The sequence below is a fragment of the Balaenoptera physalus genome (genome assembly GCF_965194825.1).
Source record: "Balaenoptera physalus genome assembly, chromosome: 9".
Classification (NCBI taxonomy): Eukaryota; Metazoa; Chordata; class Mammalia; order Artiodactyla; family Balaenopteridae; genus Balaenoptera; species Balaenoptera physalus.
Window position 1 is genome coordinate 35,569,793 of NC_138888.1, and position 19,608 is coordinate 35,589,400.

The 19,608-nt window shown below is 36.0% G+C and overlaps 1 long non-coding RNA gene across 1 annotated transcript in view; it reads left to right on the forward strand.

Annotated features, from left to right (window-relative positions):
• The window catches only part of LOC309666905, an 88,292-nt gene that overhangs the window by 35,758 nt on the left and 32,926 nt on the right, over positions 1-19,608 (forward strand). The window contains exon 3 of the long non-coding RNA XR_014267339.1: positions 6,728-6,877. This is a non-coding gene — a long non-coding RNA (uncharacterized lncRNA). The remainder of the gene's footprint in view (positions 1-6,727; positions 6,878-19,608) is intronic.

Below are 19,608 nucleotides of genomic sequence, written 5' to 3' on the forward strand. Positions count from 1 at the left end.
CATATAAACTGTTTCTGCCAAGGTCATAATGACCCAGTAATTTGAAAATCCAGCATCATTTTTCAGTTATTTTACATGATTTCTGATCTCACTTGACACTGTTCAAACTTCTTCCTTTTCAAAGAACTCCCTGTTTGTTTTCCTTGATACCATGCTGTCATGGATTTCAGCCCCATTCAGTTTGATTCTTCTTAGTCTCTTTTGTAGGCTATTTATTTTCCTGATCTTCCTATATGTTTCCTTCATAGTTCTATCCTGGTATTCTTACCTCCAAAGGCCTTGGATTACCTCCTGTGTTATGCTAAGGACTTTTAATCAACTCAACTGTTTTGCACGAGCCATCACAGAATCCATGTTTCAGTCAACTGAATCCAAGTGGCTCCAGGTGTCAAATTTGCTCCAGAGTTTCCGCTTAGTACACTACATCAATGTATTCAGCATGATATAAAGATATGTTCTCCCATCTTTGTTTAAGCTCAATTCCCATGATTCTGTTATTTTTTTAAAAATATAACTTAAAAGCTCTGCAAGTTTTCTTCTCTAGTCTTGACTTGTTATTGGCTCACTAAATTTTCTTTTAAAAAGATGAGCACCCAAATATCTCTTTAGTGAAAGTAATTGTCTAGGATTAGTATTTATAGGACACAATAAGTGCCTTGTTCTAATAGAAACATCGATGTTGCCATGTTGCCACCATAACATGATGCATGGTACTATTCAGAGATACACATATGTCGAAACCTATTTGGCAATAATTTTATGCTGTAAGTTTATACCAATATCTTAAAGACAGTATGTGTGGCTGTGTAGAAAATAGGCATGAATACAGAATGAGACTAAGCAGAAATGAGACTTGCTGAGAGGTAGAGAAGGAGAAGGGCCACACTGTCTAATCTCCTGGATTGAATTGTTCTTTCATTCAAAAACTATTTATTGAGCACCTATGTTATTCTAGACACTGTTCTGGGTTCTAAGATTACAACAATGAACACAACAGATTTTTTTAAAAGGAGGAATGATCAAGGAAAGCAATATTGCAAAGGAAAACTTAGAGCAGAAATTTCAGTGAAATGAGGCTGGAGGTCATTTAGATGTCTGAGGGAAGAGATCTTGGCAGAGGAAACAGCAACTTCAAAGGTCCTGAGGTGGAGCAAGGTGTTCTGTACGGCTAAAGCTGAATGAGTGTGGGGAGGCAGTGGTGGGTAAGAAAGAGGGGAGCACTGGCTATGGAGGGCTTGTGGGCTCATTGTTTTATTCTGAGTGACATGCAAAACATTTAGAGTATTTGGTCCAATGTGTTAAATAATCTGAATATTTTGAGAAACAAAACCAAAAACAATTTTCTGTACCAGTATCCAGGCAGACAAGCAAAGAAAGGGATTCAAGCTATGGTGAATGATGGTGACAAATGGTGCTGATTAGTGACACAAAGCCTAAAATTTGTTATTGGTTTGCAATGTGAAGGTCATCTGTGACCTTGATAGAGTGATATATGTAGAGTAATGGACATCTAAGAGAGACTGAAAGAGAAACTTGAAGACAGTCCCATCTCTGAATTTTCTGGTTAAGAAAAGATTCCTTTTTAATGAAGCTATTTTGAATTGGGTTTCTATCTTGTTATAGCAAAAGCAGCTCGATTAATTTTAAAAGCAAGACATTAAGCTGATTTCCAGGGTAACAGTTACAATGATGCTGTGCTCATAGAAAAAAATCTTTACAGGTCTACAACATAGACAAAACTCTGCTCACAGAAAGAATTGCTTTTTCATCAAAATTCCTTGTCCTGATTACTAGTGCCATTATTAAGAGCTATGCAACTGGATATTTGAAAAATTTGTCTCCACTATACAACTTGTTAATGCGGTACTATAAATGTCTCAGACTTGTCACAATCTTTTCTGCATTTAGTTCAGTAATATCATGTGGTTTAGCTTCTGCTGTTCTGTGTGTATTAAGCTAATCACTGATTGCAAATGTGCATAACTTTGTTTTATGCTATTTTATGTTTCACAGCAATATCCCTGTTAACATCTGTCAAGAAAGTTGCTATGGAAACTGAAGCATAACACACCATATTATACATACAGATTTAACATTTTGTTTTATATCCTTTCTAGTGGAAGTTTCGTGCATATGATCAGTTTTATATTACTCTGTATTTCAATGTCTTAGTTTTCTTTTCAATAAAAGCAGAAGTTATTTGATATGCTAATACTACACTGTCATGCATAGGGAATTTCTTTAAGCCTTTAAAACTATTTTGGCAGTAAGGTTTTAGAAAATAGAGTATATGGGAAAAGACAGCTAAAGCAAATCATGCTTTAGAACATATTTTCACATATCTAGAAATTAGGAAAAACTTTAAATATTGAAAATTAATAATTATCTAGAAAATATTTGGATTATTAAGAAGATTATGTCATTCAGAAAGGGATTGCGAGGTTGTTTAATAAAGGTGATCTTTAACCTTTAGGCTTTTATTAAAAATACTTTATGGTAATATAGGAATCAGGGTAACAACCTTTGATATTTCACTTCAAAATAAGAAGCAGGTAGGACAGAGTAAACAAATTATACTTATGAAACAATCAGTTAAGATTATTTAACTGGGTACATTACGTTATTTAACTCAAGATATTTACTGATTACTGAGTTGAGTTGTTAGTGGATTAGTGTTAACCTTGCACTTTTCAGCATAGGTCAAAACCGCGGTCTTGCAGGTCAGTTCAACCAGTTTTTAGTCTTTGTGGAGGACAAGAAACTGAAGCTGGGGAGGTGCTCTGGATTGGATTCCCCATCCTGCGCGTCACAAAGCATTCCACTTTGGCTGTTTATTGTATTGTTGTGCAGTATATTTAAAATCAATAACATTGCAATTTTGCTTCAAAAATATTAAAACACAATCGTTTAAACATTAACTCCTGATTTTAAGAAAAAAAAATCTATCTTATTACACTGCAGCTAAATTTTAGTTTAAACTTCTTGATGCCTTAGTTTATTTTTCCTGAGTTGTTTCTTATCGATTTTTGTTAAAGACTCAATTCCTTTTCTTCAGATCAGAAACCTTGTCTCCTCTGCATTCATCTGATACACAGAGGGCAACTGGCCGTGCTTTTGACACTATATTAAAAATCTCCCTGTAACCATAGTGTGGTAGGCAGAATCCTAAGATGGCCCCCCAGTTTCCTCCTGTTGGTGTACACGACCTGCATGACCTGGAGAGTGGACAAGACTTAAGAATATGAGGGGCTATTACTCCCTTGATTAGGTTGTGCTGTATCGAGGGAGATTCTCCTGCTGGCTTTAAAGAAGCTGCCATATTGTGATAGGGCCACGTGGCTAGGACCTGAGGGTTGCCTCTAGAAGCTGAGATCAGTCCCTGCCTGGGGACCTCAGTCCTACAGCTGCAAGAGACTGAGTTCTGCCAACAACCTGAATAAGCTTGGAAGGGGACCCTGAGCCCCAGATGGGAATGCAGCCTAGGCCAAAATCTTGGTTATATCCATGTTAGACCCCAGCAGAGACCCCAGCTGCACTGTGCCTGGACTTCTGACCTACAGATACTGTGAGACAATAAGTGAATGTTGTCTTAAAGCACTAAGTTTGTGGTAATTTGTTATGTAGCAATAGAAAACTAGTACAATCTGACTTCCTTTTCTGTATTCCTTTCACTCCTCTTCTGCAATAGATGTAACCAACAGCAGAAGCCTTACATGACTAATCTCAAAATGGCCTATTAAGACAGTAATTGTAATGGAAACGTGGCTTACCAATGGTGACTTACCTTGTGTGAAGGCAGCATTCTACAAGTGCTGTTACCTGTGCCACTTCAACATTTATACTTGTGTGTTTTCTTAATTCAGATATAATATTTTTAAAAATTCCTAAAAGAGTTCTTTATTCCAAGAATTTCTAGTGAAAATAAAACAATCCTTATAAATGACTGATTTTATAAAATGAACTATTAGCCATTAATTAAACAATTCCCCAATGCATTTGCATATTTTCTTGACTATAATATGTTATTTTATCTTTGTTTCTGAAATTGGGATGCAATGCTTCAAATTGATGTCAAAGAAACTTGCTCCCAGAAGGCAGAGGACTGAATTATTTTCTAGCTGTCACTGCCTGCACTTGTGCAAACTTAACCTTGTAGGTATTTTACGTTTATACAATTGTCAGTTCATTTGAGTTGTTTGCATCAGGATCACACAAGCCATTGCTTTATAAATGAAACATATATCCTTAATTGTTGCTTAAAATGTCTTCATAAAGTTAGTATTATGAAACAGCATTGATATGAAAAGTCATTGTCTATGTGGAAGGTTACCTGTCATGGGCCATGATCATTTTTGCTCACTAAGTGTGGCCAGCACTTTGTGTCTTAAGGCAGAATTAGATTTCATGTCATGGCAAAAGGCAAAAGTTACATGTTGATATTACCTTTGAAAACTTACTTAAACCAAAAACTTACTTAAACCAATTAGATTGATGTTACTAACACTGAGTAGTAGTTGGACCCATTTTAAGTTCCTGCTTTAACTATGCTTTTTACTTTATTCACACATTATTATCTCACCTCAGATAACCAACTAATTCTTCATTGTAAATGGATTTCTATATGTATAAAATCAGTCACTTGTAGAGGTTAAAAATTAAAAATGAATAAATTGATATCAAATAAATGCAATAAAAATGATGCTCCAGGTCTCAATATTGGTATCAGATGAGAAAGAATTTAAAGAAAAAGAAGAGCATTAAAGTGAACAAAATGGTTATTTTTTAGTAGGCGAAAAATACCAAATACAATGAAATTCTAACAAAATGAAATTTTTGTAAAGTAAGTAGAACATCAAAACTGATGAAAAAAAATTGTAAATCAAGGAGAGAATGAAAAAAAAAACCTCCACAACTGTTGAAGAAGACTTTAATACAATACTCTCTTATCTTTTAAAAGCAAGTAGGTATCAGTAAAAGAAAAAAGAATATAGATAATAAAAGTAATATAATTAATCACATTATTTTAGACATATCTATATATCAAATTTTAGAAACTACAAAGAAGGGCTAAGTCTTAAATACTTATCTATGTCAGTTGGTGGTTCAGTTAGGAAATAGAGATCATTCTGGCTATTTTAAGCAAAAGACATTTGACCCAGATAACTTAGTTCATACAAAATGCCTGAAAAGGCAAGAGAACTGAACTGTAGGATGATCCCTAGGAATGATTCCCAGAATCACACTGCTCCACAGGCCTGCAGGGTTGCTGCCACCTTTGCCATAATTAGAAAAGTGGGTAATCACGTGAACACCACCTGAACTGTCAAGTTCAAGAGCACAACCCTGGAGCTATGATCCAGGCATCAGGAAACTGTTGCCGATGTCTCCACTGCAAGCGCTTGTGAAGTTAGTGACTGGGCACTGGGGCAATACCATCTCTGTCCTTATTTACCAGCTGCAGAAATCAAAACAAGAAGTAGTCCCCTGCCTCAGCCTCACCTGCACCTTCCCAATCTCAAGGTTTGGAGTGGGGCATTTTCAGTGTGATCTGTTTCACATCTACATTTTGAATTGCCAATTAATCTTGGAAATATGAGTTTTAGCTTTCCAGCCTCTGTAGTACTAAAAAACTCTTTAGAAAATAGACAGAATGAATACTCAGTACCAGATTTACCATGTCTACCACATCCATGAGACTGAAACAAAACTTTTAAAATAATGGGTGTTTATTTGTATGCAAATTATATGTTTTAATGCTAATAAACTGAATTATGCAAATTAGTCTCAGACCATGAATTAATAAAACTAGTAATCAATAATACATATGTAAGCAAATATTAAAAAGAAACTCAAAGACTGGAATTAAAAATTATCCTGTGAAATTTTTGGATCAAATATGAAATTGAATCCATAGGACCCTATGTCATTATAAAATAATGACAATGAAATATCTCATAATAGCATTTTCAGAATGAGACAAAAGATATAGAGAGTCAAATATATAGCATCAAATTCTTCCATTTTTAAAAGAACTGAATTCCTGGTATTCCCCCTGAAATCAGCTACTCCTAATAACTTTGCCTTCAAATTAAAATGAGAAGTGAGATAGTTTTTATATACCAAATTTTCAATTTTAGAAACTGTGATTCTCAGGGTCATCAAAGGTAGAGTGACAATGATATATTACACACTTGGAAAAATTATAAGTTCATACAAAATCTTTGAAGGGTAATTTGGCAATGGGTATCAAAAGCCTTTAAAATATGAATAAACTTTGATGCAGAATTTCATTTTGGAAATGTTATCCCAGAAAAGTAATCAGAAATATACACAAAGAACATGGAATAGGTTAGCTAGTATAGCACTATTTAGCAAAATTGTCCAATATTAGTGAAAGGTTAGATAAAATATGGTACAATGCTAATTCAATGCTCTGTAACTATTGAAAATAGTGTTTTGGAAAAAAAATATTTAATGACTTGGGAAAATGTTCATTATATATTATTTAGTAAAGGATAGTTTACAAAATAACATGTACAACATGATCTAAATTTTTTTATATCTATAAATAGAAAATAATACTGGAAAGCTAAATACAAATATATTAACAGTTTTTTAACTGTGGTTGATATATCAGTCAAGATAGGTTACATTATAATTTGGAAACAAACAATACGAAAATCCCAGTGGCTTAATATACAACAGTTTATTTATTTGCTCTCTCAAGGTCTGCTGAGGGTACAGGCAGCTTTCCAGGGCAGCTGTCTTCCATGTGGGAGCTCAGAACCCCAGGCTAACTTGATCATGTGGCACTTCCATAACAAGTCCTTCCACGATTGCCATGGCAGTGGAGAAGAAAGTCTGCTCAGTCCTACAGGTACTTTTCTCCCTTGAATTTATATTTCAACCATAAGCAAGTATAAACGATGAAAAGCCTAAGTATCTCAACCTATAATTCAAAACTTCACTCATCCCAAATGGTTGAGTATCTCAAATCATTCTAGTGCCTGAAAATTAGCTTCCAATTCATTTCATTCCTTGAGAGTAATGCACTGGCTTGTCTGCACACATCATTTATTCCACCAGAGTCTCAATTATACTAGCTAAAATGGGGAAGAAATATTTACATCAAAGCCTTGATGAAAATTCTAGACTATCTCATCAATAAATAACAGTGAACTGAGATGTGATCCACAGCGTTTATTTGTCTCTTAGACATCTTTGAACACATTCTGCTTTCTCCTTTAGATAATGCTCATAAATGTTAAATGCAATGGACTCTGGGGTGATTTTATAGATAGAAATCATATTGTTTATTCCAAGCAACCTGCCTTTATTTTCCCCAATGCCATTACTTTGTTTTTGTTGTTCTCTTAAGTTTTGCCAGGGATTTTATGGGCTCTAATTTTCAAGCAGTTTGTACTGCTCGACATCAATAGTGGGGCAGGGTAATATTTTAGTCATGTTTCTCATCTTGTGTATAACCTTGTGTTAGCCCTTCTGTGTTCTGGTGTGAACTAAAGTTGATTTTTTTTCTTAAAGAAGGGAACTTACTTCTATAGTGAACTTCAAGGACAGAATCATGCCCTTTTGTTAAAATTGGATTAACAGCAACTGGGCACCATAGTTAGAAGACCACTGTAGTTGGTATATAAACATAATAAATAATAGAAAATAGCCTGACATTGAGCAATATCCCAAATTACTGGATCTGCATGAGGGATAGATTTAGATTTCTTCCATTAGGGTTGTTCCATCTCCAAGGTGAGAATGATGTGGTGCAGCAAGGATTTTTAAAATGTGTTATACAACTCTAATTAAACTGCTCATGTATAGATACTAGAAATGAGTGCCTTATTCGGAACAGGTGAGATGGGATAAATGGTGGAAAAAGACAAATTCTTTGAACGGAAAATTATCTATAGTATTAAATATATAAGGTACATGTGATTTCTTGATTCCTTCTGCATGTGGTTATAATCAAATCCAACTTTTCCTATTTCACATACAAAATGAAGCTAGGAATTGGGCTGGGAAGGGAATTTCAATTGGCTTTGACAGGTTGGAGTAATTTTCAACATGGCTTTGAGATAGTGGTTTTGCTTGGCTAATACATATTTTTCAATTTTGTCAATTGAGACAGAAACCCCAAACATTAGAAAAGTGTTTGAATACTGGCTGTTTTGTGCCAGGAAGGCACATTGACTTTGGTGTACAATGTTAAGATCATGAATTTTGCTAAATACAATTGCAAACACATGTTCTACTGCAAAGCAGGCAATGAAGAGCAAATTGAAAAATAAACAACACAAATGGGTTTCACTAAGAAGCACTGAATAACACCAAGGATGTTTTAAAAAATTATAAAATTGTGCAACTACTATAACCACTTTTTACATTGCTAATATTTTAATGAACCATATTGGTTGTGCTATTTTTTCCTACTTTTTTAATAATTGAATTAAGGGGATTAAATTAGGAAAGCTTGTATCATACAACTTCAGTCTTCTTTTTATTAGTGAAGGCATTTTAAATACATAAGGAACTAATTTGAGGATGCTTTAAATTTTAATTTAATTATTAAAAATGGTATTTTCTGAAATTTTGTTCTTGTCAGATCAGAATAGTATGGATTTTGGATGAAGACTATTACAAGACTCAAAGAAAAACACATAATTACAATGTGATCTCTAAAATAATGTATAAATAGAATAATTCTGAAAGGGGAAATAGGTGACAATTTTAAAGTTTATTTCATAAATGAAATTATAGTTTATTCTCTATCCATCATTTTCATTTCATTACTTCTTTCTCAGAAATAGTCCAGAGATGTTCCATCATGTGAAAATATGGGACCATGATATATGGAATCCTTATTCAAGAATCTGTCTGTGGGCAAAGCAGTGCTTCCTAATTCTAGATTCAGAATCTCCAGTGTTCTAGCTTTCTAATCTTTCAGTATGTTCAGATCATTTTCTACCGTTACTGCAACAGTACATCCCCAAAGTCATTCCTGTGAGACCAACTGATGGTTAAACTCCAAATCCAGGAATGTGTCATTCCCCTTTTTCTCAACTTATAAACAATAGGAAGGATTCAGTTTATTTATTCACTTAATTTATAGGTTTCTCTGAGGTGCATATATTTGTCTATACTTCTCTTACATTTGTCTTGGTAATGTAGCCTGTCTTAAATCATAAGTTCCTATCGGACAGGGACCATGACTATTTAATTTGCTTTTAACACATCTAAACCAATGCAATAAAAATATGTGAACTTAACACATGAATCTTGATGATGATGATGATTATAATAATTTATGTTGTTTCTCTTTTGCTTCTCAGTGGCATTTACTAGTAATTCACTCTTACTGACAGCAAAGGTTTGTGTATTTTTTGTATACATTTTCATATTTCTTTCAGCAAAAACATAAGGACATAATGCATAAAATTTAACTGCAATATTCCTTTAATTTTATCCCACTTCTCTGGCTTTTTTCCATTTATCTGCCAGAATTACAGATGAGACCAAATCGTTAAATTCTTTGCACTTTTCTCTTTGGATTTACAGCACAAATCTGTTGATTATTTCATATCAGTCACTATTAATATAAGGCAAACATTAAAGAAATGGGAAAGGGATAGTTAAAAGAAAAATTCTTCAGAACAATGCGTGGTATTTCTCTTCCCACATTCTAATGTAATCCATCATGGCCAAGACTTTAACAATTTGCTGGGTTCCCAGAGAATTATGAGCATTTTTTTCTTTTCTGAGATTTTTCTCTTTTCTGCACAGTTAAGAAACTCCATGCTCTCTCTTTTTTTTTTTTAAATCTCGAAGAGAGGATCTACTGTACTTGAAAAACTAACTTACAGAGAGTAACATTTCAATATAAATATGTAACTATTAACAAATACATTTACTAACACTAAGCTTTGTTATTTGAAAATCATACCAATACTGTTATTAGTTGGCATTTGTAGGCTCTCCTACATTGCTTCTCATGGCTAGCCCTAAAAAGATGTGGATTTTAAAAAGCAGGTTTCATGTTACATACATCTTTTAAATACTTATATCACCACCTTGTATACTATAGCATACAATGGATTCTAATAATAAATATATTTAAGTACATTTTAAATACAGTTGTTATTATTAGTTAGTATGGTATTCTTTTTTTTTTAATTTAACATCTTTATTGGACTATAATTGCTTTAAAATGTTGTGTTAGTTTCTGCTGTATAACAAAGAGAATCAGCTACACATATACATATAACCCCATATCTCCTCCCTCTTACCTCTCCCTCCCACCCTCCCTATCCCACCCCTCTAGGTGGATACAAAGCAGTGAGCTGATCACCCTGTGCTATGCAGCTGCTTCCCACTAGCTATCTATTTTACATTTGGTAGTGTATATATGTCCATGCCATTCTCTCACGTCGTCCCAGCTTACCCTTCCCCCTCCCTGTGTCCTCAAGTCCATTCTCTATGTCTGCATCTTTATTCCTGTCCTGCCCCTAGGTTCTTCAGAACCATTTATTTATTTATTTATTTAGATTCCATATATATGTGTTAGCATACGGTGTTTGTTTTTCTCTTTCTGACTTACCTCACTCTGTATAACAGCCCCTAAGTCCATCCACCTCACTACAAATAACTCCATTTCGTTCTTTTTTATGGCTGAGTAATAATCCATTGTATATATGTGCCACAACTTCTTTATCCACTCATCTGTTGATGGACACTTAGGTTGCTTCCATGTCCTGGCTATTGTAAATACAGCTGCAATGAACACTGTGGTACATGACTTTTTTGAATTACGGTTTCTCAGGGTATATGCCCAGCAGTGGGATTGCTGGGTCGTATGGTAGTTCTATTTTTAGTTTTTTAAGGAACCTCCATACTGTTCTCCATAGTGGCTGTATCAGTTTACATTCCCAAAAACAGTGCAAGAGGGTTCCCTTTTCTCCACACCCTCTCCAACATTTATTGTTTGTAGAGTTTTTGATAATGGCCATTCTGACCGGTGTGAGGTGATACCTCATTGTAGTTTTGATTTGCATTTCTCCAATGATTAATGATGTCGAGCATCCTTTCATGTGTTTATTGGCAATCTGTATATCTTCTTTGGAGAAGTGCCTATTTAGGTCTTCTGCCCATTTTTGTATTGGGCTGTTTGTTTTTTGATACTGAGCTGCATGAGCTGCTTGTATATTTTGGAGATTAATGCTTTGTCAGTTGCTTCATTTGCAAATATTCTCACCCATTCTGAGGGTTGTCTTTTCGTCTTGTTTATGGATTCCTTTTCTTTGCAGAAGCCTTTAAGTTTCATTAGGTCCCATTTGTTTATTTGTGTTTTTATTTCCCTTTCTCTAGGAGTTGGGTCAAAAAGGATCTTGCTGTGATTTATGTCATAGACTGTTCTGCCTATGTTTTCCTCTGAGAGTTTTATAGTGTCTGGCCTTACATTTAGGTCTTTAATCCATTTTGAGTTTATTTTTGTGTAGGGTGTTAGGGAGTGTTATAATTTCATTCGTTTGCATGTAGCAGTCCAGTTTTCCCAGCACGACTTATTGAAGAGGCTGTATTTTCTCCATTGTATATTCTTGTCTCCTTTATCAAAGATAAGGTGACCATATATATGTGTGTGGGTTTAACTCTGGGTTTCATATCCTTTTGCACTGATCTGTATTTCTATTTTTGTGCCAGTACCATAGGGTCTTGATTACTGTAGCTTTGTAGTATAGTCTGAAGTCCAGGAACCTGATACCTCCAGCTCTGTTTTTCTATCTCAAGATTGCTTTGGTTTTTTGGGGTCTTTTGTGTTTCCATACAAATTGTGAAATTTTTTGTTCTACTTCTGTGAAAAATGCCAGTGGTAGTTTGATAGGGATTGCAGTGTGTCTGTAGATTGCTTTGGGTAGGATAGTCATTTTCACAATGTTGATTCTTCCAATCCAAGAACATGGTATATCTCTCCATCTGTTTGTATCATCTTTAATTTCTTTCATCAGTGTCTTATAGTTTTCTGCATATAGGTCTTTTGTCTCCTTAGGTAGGTTTATTCCTAGGTATTTTATCCTTTTTGTTGCAATGGTAAATGGGAGTGCTTCCTTAATTTCTCTTTCAGAGTTTTCATCATTAGTATATAGGAATGCAAGAGATTTCTGTGCATTAATTTTGTATCCTGCTACTTTACCAAATTCATTGATTAGCTCTAGTAGTTTTCTGGAAGTATCTATAGGATTCTCTATGTATAGTATCATGTCATCTGCAAAGAGTAACAGCTTTACTTCTTCTCTTCCAATTTGCATTCCCTTTATTTCTTTTTCTTCTCTGATTGCTGTGGCTAAAACTTCCAAAACTATGTTGAACAATAGTGGTGAGAGTGGGCAACCTTGTCTTGTTCCTGATCTTAGTGGAAATGGTTTCATTTTTTCACCATTGAGAACGATGTTGGCTGTGGCTTTATCACATATGGCCTTTATTATGTTGAGGTAAGGTCCCTCTATGCCTACTTTCTGGAGGGTTTTTATCATAAATTGGTGTTGAATTTTTTCAAAAGCTTTTTCTGCATCTATTGAGATAATCATATGGTTTTTCTCCTTCAATTTGTTAAAATGGTTTATCACATTGATTGATTTGCGTATATTGAAAAATCCTTGCATTCCTGGGATAAACCTCCTTGATCATAGTATATGATCCTTTTAATGTGCTGTTGGATTCTGTTTGCTAGTATTTTGTTGAGGATTTTTGCATCTCTGTTCATCAATGATATTGACCTGTAGTTTTCTTTCTGTGTGACATCTTTGTCTTGTTTTGGTATCAGGGTGATGGTGGCCTCATAGAATGAGTTCTGGAGTGTTCCACCCTCTGCTATATTTTGGGAGAGTTTGAGAAGGATGGGTGTTAGCTCTTCTCTAAATGTTTGATAGAATTTGCCTGTGAAGCCATCTGGTTCTGGGCTTTTGTTTGTTGGAAGGTTTTTAATCACAGTTTCAATTTCACTGCTTGTGATTGGTCTGTTTATATTTTCTATTTCTTCGTGGTTCAGTCTCGGAAGGTTGTGCTTTCCTAAGACTTTGTCCATTTCTTCCAGGTTGTCCATTTTATTGGCATATAGCTGCTTGTAGTAATTGCTCATGATCCTTTGCGTTTCTGCAGTGTCAGTTGCAGACACTTCTCCTTTTTCATTTCTAATTCTATTGATTTGAGTCTTCTCCCTTTTTTTCTTGATGAGTCTGGCTAATGCTTTATCAATTTTGTTTATCTTCTCAAAGAACTAGCTTTTAGTTTTATTGATCTTTGCTATTGTTTCCTTCAATTCTTTTTCATTTCTTTCCGATCTGAGCTTTATGATTTCTTTCCTTCTGCTAACTTTGGATTTTTTGTTCTTCTTTCTCTAATTGGTTTAGGTGTAAGGTTAGGTTGTTTATTTGAGATACTTCTTGCTTCTTGAGGTAGGATTGTACTGCTATAAACTTCCCTCTTAGAACTGCTTTTGCTGCATTCCATAGGTTTTGCATTGGTGTGTTTTCATTGTCATTTGTTTCTAGGTATTTTGTGATTTCCTCTTTGATTTCTTCAGTGATCTCTTGGTTATTGAGTAGTGTATTGTTTAACCTCCATGTGTTTGTATTTTTTACATTTTTTTTCCTGTAATAGATATCGAGCCTCATAGCGTTGTAGTTGGAAAACATACTTGATATGATTTCAATTTTCTTAAATTTACCGAGGCTTGATTTGTGACCCAAAGTATGATCTATCCTGGAGAATGTTCCATGAGCACTTGAGAAGAAAGTGTATTCTGTTGTTTTTGGATAGAATGTCCTATAAATATCATTTAAGTCCATCTTGTTTAATGTATCATTTAAAGCTTGTGTTTCCTTATTTATTTTCATTTTGGTTGGTCTGTCAGTTGGTGAAAGTGGGGTGTGAAAGTCCCCTACTATGACTGTGTTACTGTCGATTTCCCCTTTTATGGCTGTTAGCATTTGCCTTATGTATTGAGGTGCTCCTATATTGGGTGCATAAATATTTACAATTGTTATATCTTCTTCTTGGATTGATCCCTTGATCATTATGTAGTGTCGTTCTTTGTCTCTTGTAATAGTCTTTATTTTAAAGTTTATTTTGTCTGATATGAGAATTGCTATGCCAGCTTTCTTTTAATTTCCATTTACATGCTATATCTTTTTTCCATCCCCTCACTTTCAGTCTGTATGTGTCCCTAGGTCTGAAGTGGGTCTCTTGTAGACAGCATATATACGGGTCTTGTTTTTGTATCCATTCAGCCAGTCTGTGTCTTTTGGTTGGAGCATTTAATCCATTTACATTTAAGGTAGTTATTGATATGTATGTTCCTATTACCATTTTCTTAATTGTTTTGTGTTTGTTATTGTAGGTGTTTTCCTTCTCTTGTGTTTCCTGCCTAGAGAAGTTCCTTTAGCATTTGTTGTAAAGCTTATTTGGTGGTGCTGAATTCTCTTAGCTTTTGGTTGCCTGCAAAGGTTTTAATTTCTCTGCTGGATCTGAATGAGATCCTTGCTGGGTAGAGTAATCTTGGTTGTAGGTTTTTCTCCCTCATCACTTTAAATATGTCCTGCCACTCCCTTCTGGCTTGCAGAGTTTCTGCTGAAAGATCAGTTGTTAACCTTATGGGGATTCTCTTATATATTATTTGTTGCTTTTCCCTTGCTGCTTTTATTTTTTCTTTATATTTAATTTTTGATAGTTTGATTAATATGCATCTTGGTGTGTTTCTCCTTGGACTTATCATATATGGGACTCTCTGCACTTCCCGGACTTGATTGACTATTTCCTTTCCCATATTAGGGAAATTTTCAACTATAATCTCCTCAAGTATTTTCTCAGTCCCTTTGTTTTTACTCTTCTTCTTCTGGGACCCCTATAATTAGAATGTTGGTGCATTTAATGTTGTCCCCAAGGTCTCTGAGACTGTCCTCAATTCTTTTCATTCTTTTTTCTTTATTCTGCTCTTTGGTAGTTATTTCCACTATTTTATCTTCCAGGTCACTTATCCGTTCTTCTGCCTCCATTATTCTGCTATTGATTCCTTCTGGAGAATTTTTAATTTCATTCATTGTGTTGTTCATCATTGTTTGTTGGCTCTTTAGTTCTTCTAGGTCCTTGTTAAACGTTTCTTGTATTTTCTCCATTCTGTTTCCAAGATTTTGGATCATCCTTACTATCATTACTCTGAATTCTTTTTCAGGTAGACTGCCTAGTTCCTCTTCATTTGTTTGGTCTGGTGGGTTTTTACCTTGCTCCTTCATCTGCTGTGTATTTCTCTCTCTTCTCATTTTGCTTAATTTACTGTGTTTGAGGTCTCCTTTTCACAGGCTTCAGGTTTGTAGTTCCCGTTGTTTTTGGTGTCTACCCGCAGTGGGTAAGGTTGGTTAAGTGGTTTGTGTAGGCTTCCTGGTGTGGGGGACTTGTTCCTGTGTTCTGGTGGATAAGGCTGAATCTTGTCTTTCTGGTGGGTAGAACCACTTCCAGTGGTGTATTTTGGGGTGTCTGTGAGCTTAATATGATTTTAGGCAGCCTCTCTGCTATTGGGTGGGGTTGTGTTCCCTTCTTGCTAGTTGTTTGGCATAGGGTGTCCAGCACTGTAGCTTGCTGGTCATTGAGTGGAGCTGGGTCTTAGCGTGGAGATGGAGATCTCTGGGAGAGCTTTCACCATTTGATATTACGTGGGGCCAGGAGGTCTCTGGTGGACCAATATCTGGAACTCGGCTCTCCCACCTCAGAGGCTCAGGCCTGACACCCGGCTGGAGCACCAAGACCCTGTTAGCCACACAGCTCAGAAGAAAAGGGAGGAAAAAAAGAAATAAAATAAAATAAAATAATTAAAATGAAAAATAAAAAATTATTTAAATAAAGTAGTAAAAAAAAGAAAGAAGAGAGCATCCAAACCAAAAGAACAAATCCACCAATGATAACAAGTGCTAATAAGTATACCAAAAAAAAAAAAAAAAAGATAGCCTTTAGGACAAATGGTAAAAGCAAAGCTATGCAGACAAAATTACACAAAGAAGCATACACATACACTCACAAAAAGAGAAAAAGGAAAAAAAATATATATATATATTTATAAGAAAACAAAAGGAAGAGAGCAACCATATCAATAAACAATCTACTAGTGATAATAAGCTCTAAATACTAAACTATGATATGCATAAAACCAGAAACAAATTAGATGCAGAAAGCAAACCCCAAGTCTACAGTTGCTCCCAAAGTCCACCACCTCAATTTTGAGTTGATTCGTTGTCTATTCAGGTATTCCAGAGATGCAGGGTACATCAATTTGATTGTGGAGATTTAATCCGCTGCTCCTGAGGCTGCTGGGAGAAATTTCCCTTTCTCTACTTTGTTTGCACAGCTCCTGGGTTTTAGCTTTGGATTTGACCCTGCCTCTGAGTGTAGGTCGCCTGAGGGTGTCTGTTCCCTGCCCACACAGGACAGGGTTAAAGTAGCAGCTGATTAGGGGGCTTTGGCTCACTCAAGCCGGGGAGAGGGAGGGGTATGGAATGCGGGGCAAGCCTGCAGTGGCAGAGGCTGGCATGATGTTGCAACAGCCTGAGGTGAGGTGTGTGTTCTCCTGGGGAAGTTGTCCCTGGATCACGGTACCCTCTCAGTGGCGGGCTGCACAGGCTCCCGAGAGGGGAGGTGTGGATAGTGATCTGTGCTTGCACACAGGCTTCTTGGTGGCTGCAGCAGCAGCCTTAGCATTTCATGCCCGTCTCTGGTGTCCGTTCTGATAGCCGCATCTCACGCCCATCTCTGAAGCTCATTTAGGCGGTGCTCTGAATCCCCTCTCCTTGTGCACCCCAAAACAACGGTCTCTTGCCTCTTAGGCAGTTCCAGACTTTTTCCTAGACTCCCTCCCAGCTAGCTGTGGTGCAGTAGCCCCCTTCAGTCTGTGTTCATGCAGCCAACACCAGTCCTCTCCCTGGGATCTGACCTCCAGAGCCTGAGCCTCAGCTCCCAGCCCCCACCTGCCCCTTCGGGTGAGCAGAGAAGCCTCTGGAGCTGGTGAGTGCTGGTCGGCACTGATCCTCTGTGCGGGAATCTCTTTGCTTTGCCCTCTGCACCCTGTTGCTGCGCTCTTGTCCATGGCTCTGAAGCCTCCCCCTTGCCACCACCCCGTCTCTGCCAGTGAAGGGGCTTCCTAGTGTGTGGACACATTTCCTCCTCCACAGCTCCCTCCCAGAGGTGCAGGTCCTGTCCCTATTATTTTGTCTCTGTTTTTTCTTTTTTCTTTTGCCCTACCCAGGTACGTGGGGAGTTTCTTGCCTTTTGGGAAGTCTGAGGTCTTCTGCCAGCGTTCAGTAGGTGTTCTGTAGGAGTTGTTCCACATGTAGATGTATTTCTGATGTATTTGTGGGGAGGAAGGTGATCTCCATGTCTTACTCCTCCACCATCTTGAAGGTCCCCCTCCTAGTATGGTATTCTTATACATTAGCTTATGGAGTTAACCACAAGTCTCAAACAAAAGTTAAATTATAAATTCCTAAAGAGAAAACTCCTTAGATCATGGATCTTTATTTACTTGCATGTTTTATACACCAATAATGAGTCTCTGGGAATTCACTGTCTTATCTTTTCCTATCTCAATGTCATTTTCTCTATTCTCCCACTGTTCAAATTTAATAGTAGCTCAACTTTGAGTAGATCTGAGGTCTAATACTCTGGCCTGTGTGAAACAAAGGAGGCAAGTATGTTAAAGAGCTATTAGTGGCTGAAATAGTTGTGGCAAAATCCATACATTTCATTCATAAAAGAGCACTATGTTTACTCAGATCTTATTTAGTCATTGTTTATACAATATAACAAAATTATATGTGCAACAAATTCAAACTAGAGGAAGTATACATACTCTAAAAACAAAAGTGAGGCCTGTCAGCTTTGTATCAAAAGAAGAGATTAAAAATGAATCTATATAAAACAGACAAAACTCAAAAAAGCAGCACGATTTTTGTTTATTTTGTATAGGTAAAACAAGCTGTACCTTTCAGTAGTTCCCAAGATAACCCTGTGGTACATCATAGTTAAATAATTAAAATTTGCAATAATGGCTTTGAGTCTTCTAGAATAATTAAATAATTATAATTTATATTTCTTTAGTGATATTTTGGGATACTTTTCCAGACAAACATTACCATCTATGTAGTCAAAGAATTCATGAAATTTGACACAAAAACATTTAAAACAAATATAAGTGATACCAAAACAACTGAAGAAATCTGTGTTCCACAATAAAGGTTTACTGAAAGATGGTCCATCCACCCAATAGAATATTACATAGTCATTTAAACTATAATTATGAGAACTATATAAAAATATGGAATAATGTTAACAGTGTTAAGTGAAAAAAGTGATCATAGAATTACATAGACATCTGACAGATCACTGCTATTTAAAAGAAGGTTATTTGTCGATAAAGACTGGAATGAAATAACACAAATGGAAAGGCAATGGCAGAATATAGAGGCCATGTGCATAAACTTGGAACCAGGTTTCCTGCATTTGGTTTCCAGATTTGCCACTTTTTAGTTGCCTTACTTTGAGCAAATTGTGAAACCTATGTGGCTTTGTTTACTCATCTTATAAACAAGCACAGATTATCTTCTCCATATGCTCTTATAAAGATTAAACTGATATAATATATATGTTAAATACTAAGAACAATGCCTAGAACATACTATTACTATATATGTTGATAAATTTTTAAAAAGTAGTTATATTAGTGAGATTAAAGGAGAATTTTATGTGTTTCTAGGTGAAGTGAATTAAAATAAAAGATTTCATCATGTGAGTTAATGCCACTTAAAAAGTCAAGGAATTACATAAATAATTTGGAAAAAACAATGATTAAAGTGAAATATTTTTTGGATTTTGAAAGAAATTCACTCAGCTATCTGGAAAGTTCAACTAATAGGTAATTTTCTAAAACATCTGGATTAGTCCAGACTTTACTACTCTTAATTATTTCACTCTTGTTTACAAATTGCCACCATATTGTTTTCTAAATTTATTGTTAGTTATGTCATGTGTGTTTGGCCATCACAGCCACATTGTACCTCCATCCTAAGGAAGCTTGGTGGGTTGAGTAGAATAACCTTTCCTTTGCTTACCTTACCTTGGGTTAAATTTCTTATGTTAAGAGATAGAAGTATGACCTTGGCAGTAGTAGAAAGACACAGAGAAAGCTGGAGTCCTGGTTTTAGGTCTATGGTTTGACATGTAGTTCCACGTAGTTCAGCCTAACTCACAAGCTAAGTTAGGGCTCCATGTGGATATTTGGGGCCAAAGGCAGCAGGTGATAATAAGTCATTCCTTTAACTGGTGTTCTTGTGTTTCTATGTTTTGGCACCAGATGTGTGCCAAAACTTAAGCCAGACTGAAGCTCCAGGACAAGCAAAGAAGCCTTCTTCACAAAAAGATTAGGTGGTGTGCCTCAGTCACTGTCTGCACAGGGCCCTGGAGATGGCAGCCTGCCAAGAGTCATCTTTCTGATTGCCACAGTCCCATGGGACTCAACAATGCAACCCCCCTTCACCACAAGAGCCAGGCAATCAAGGGGGT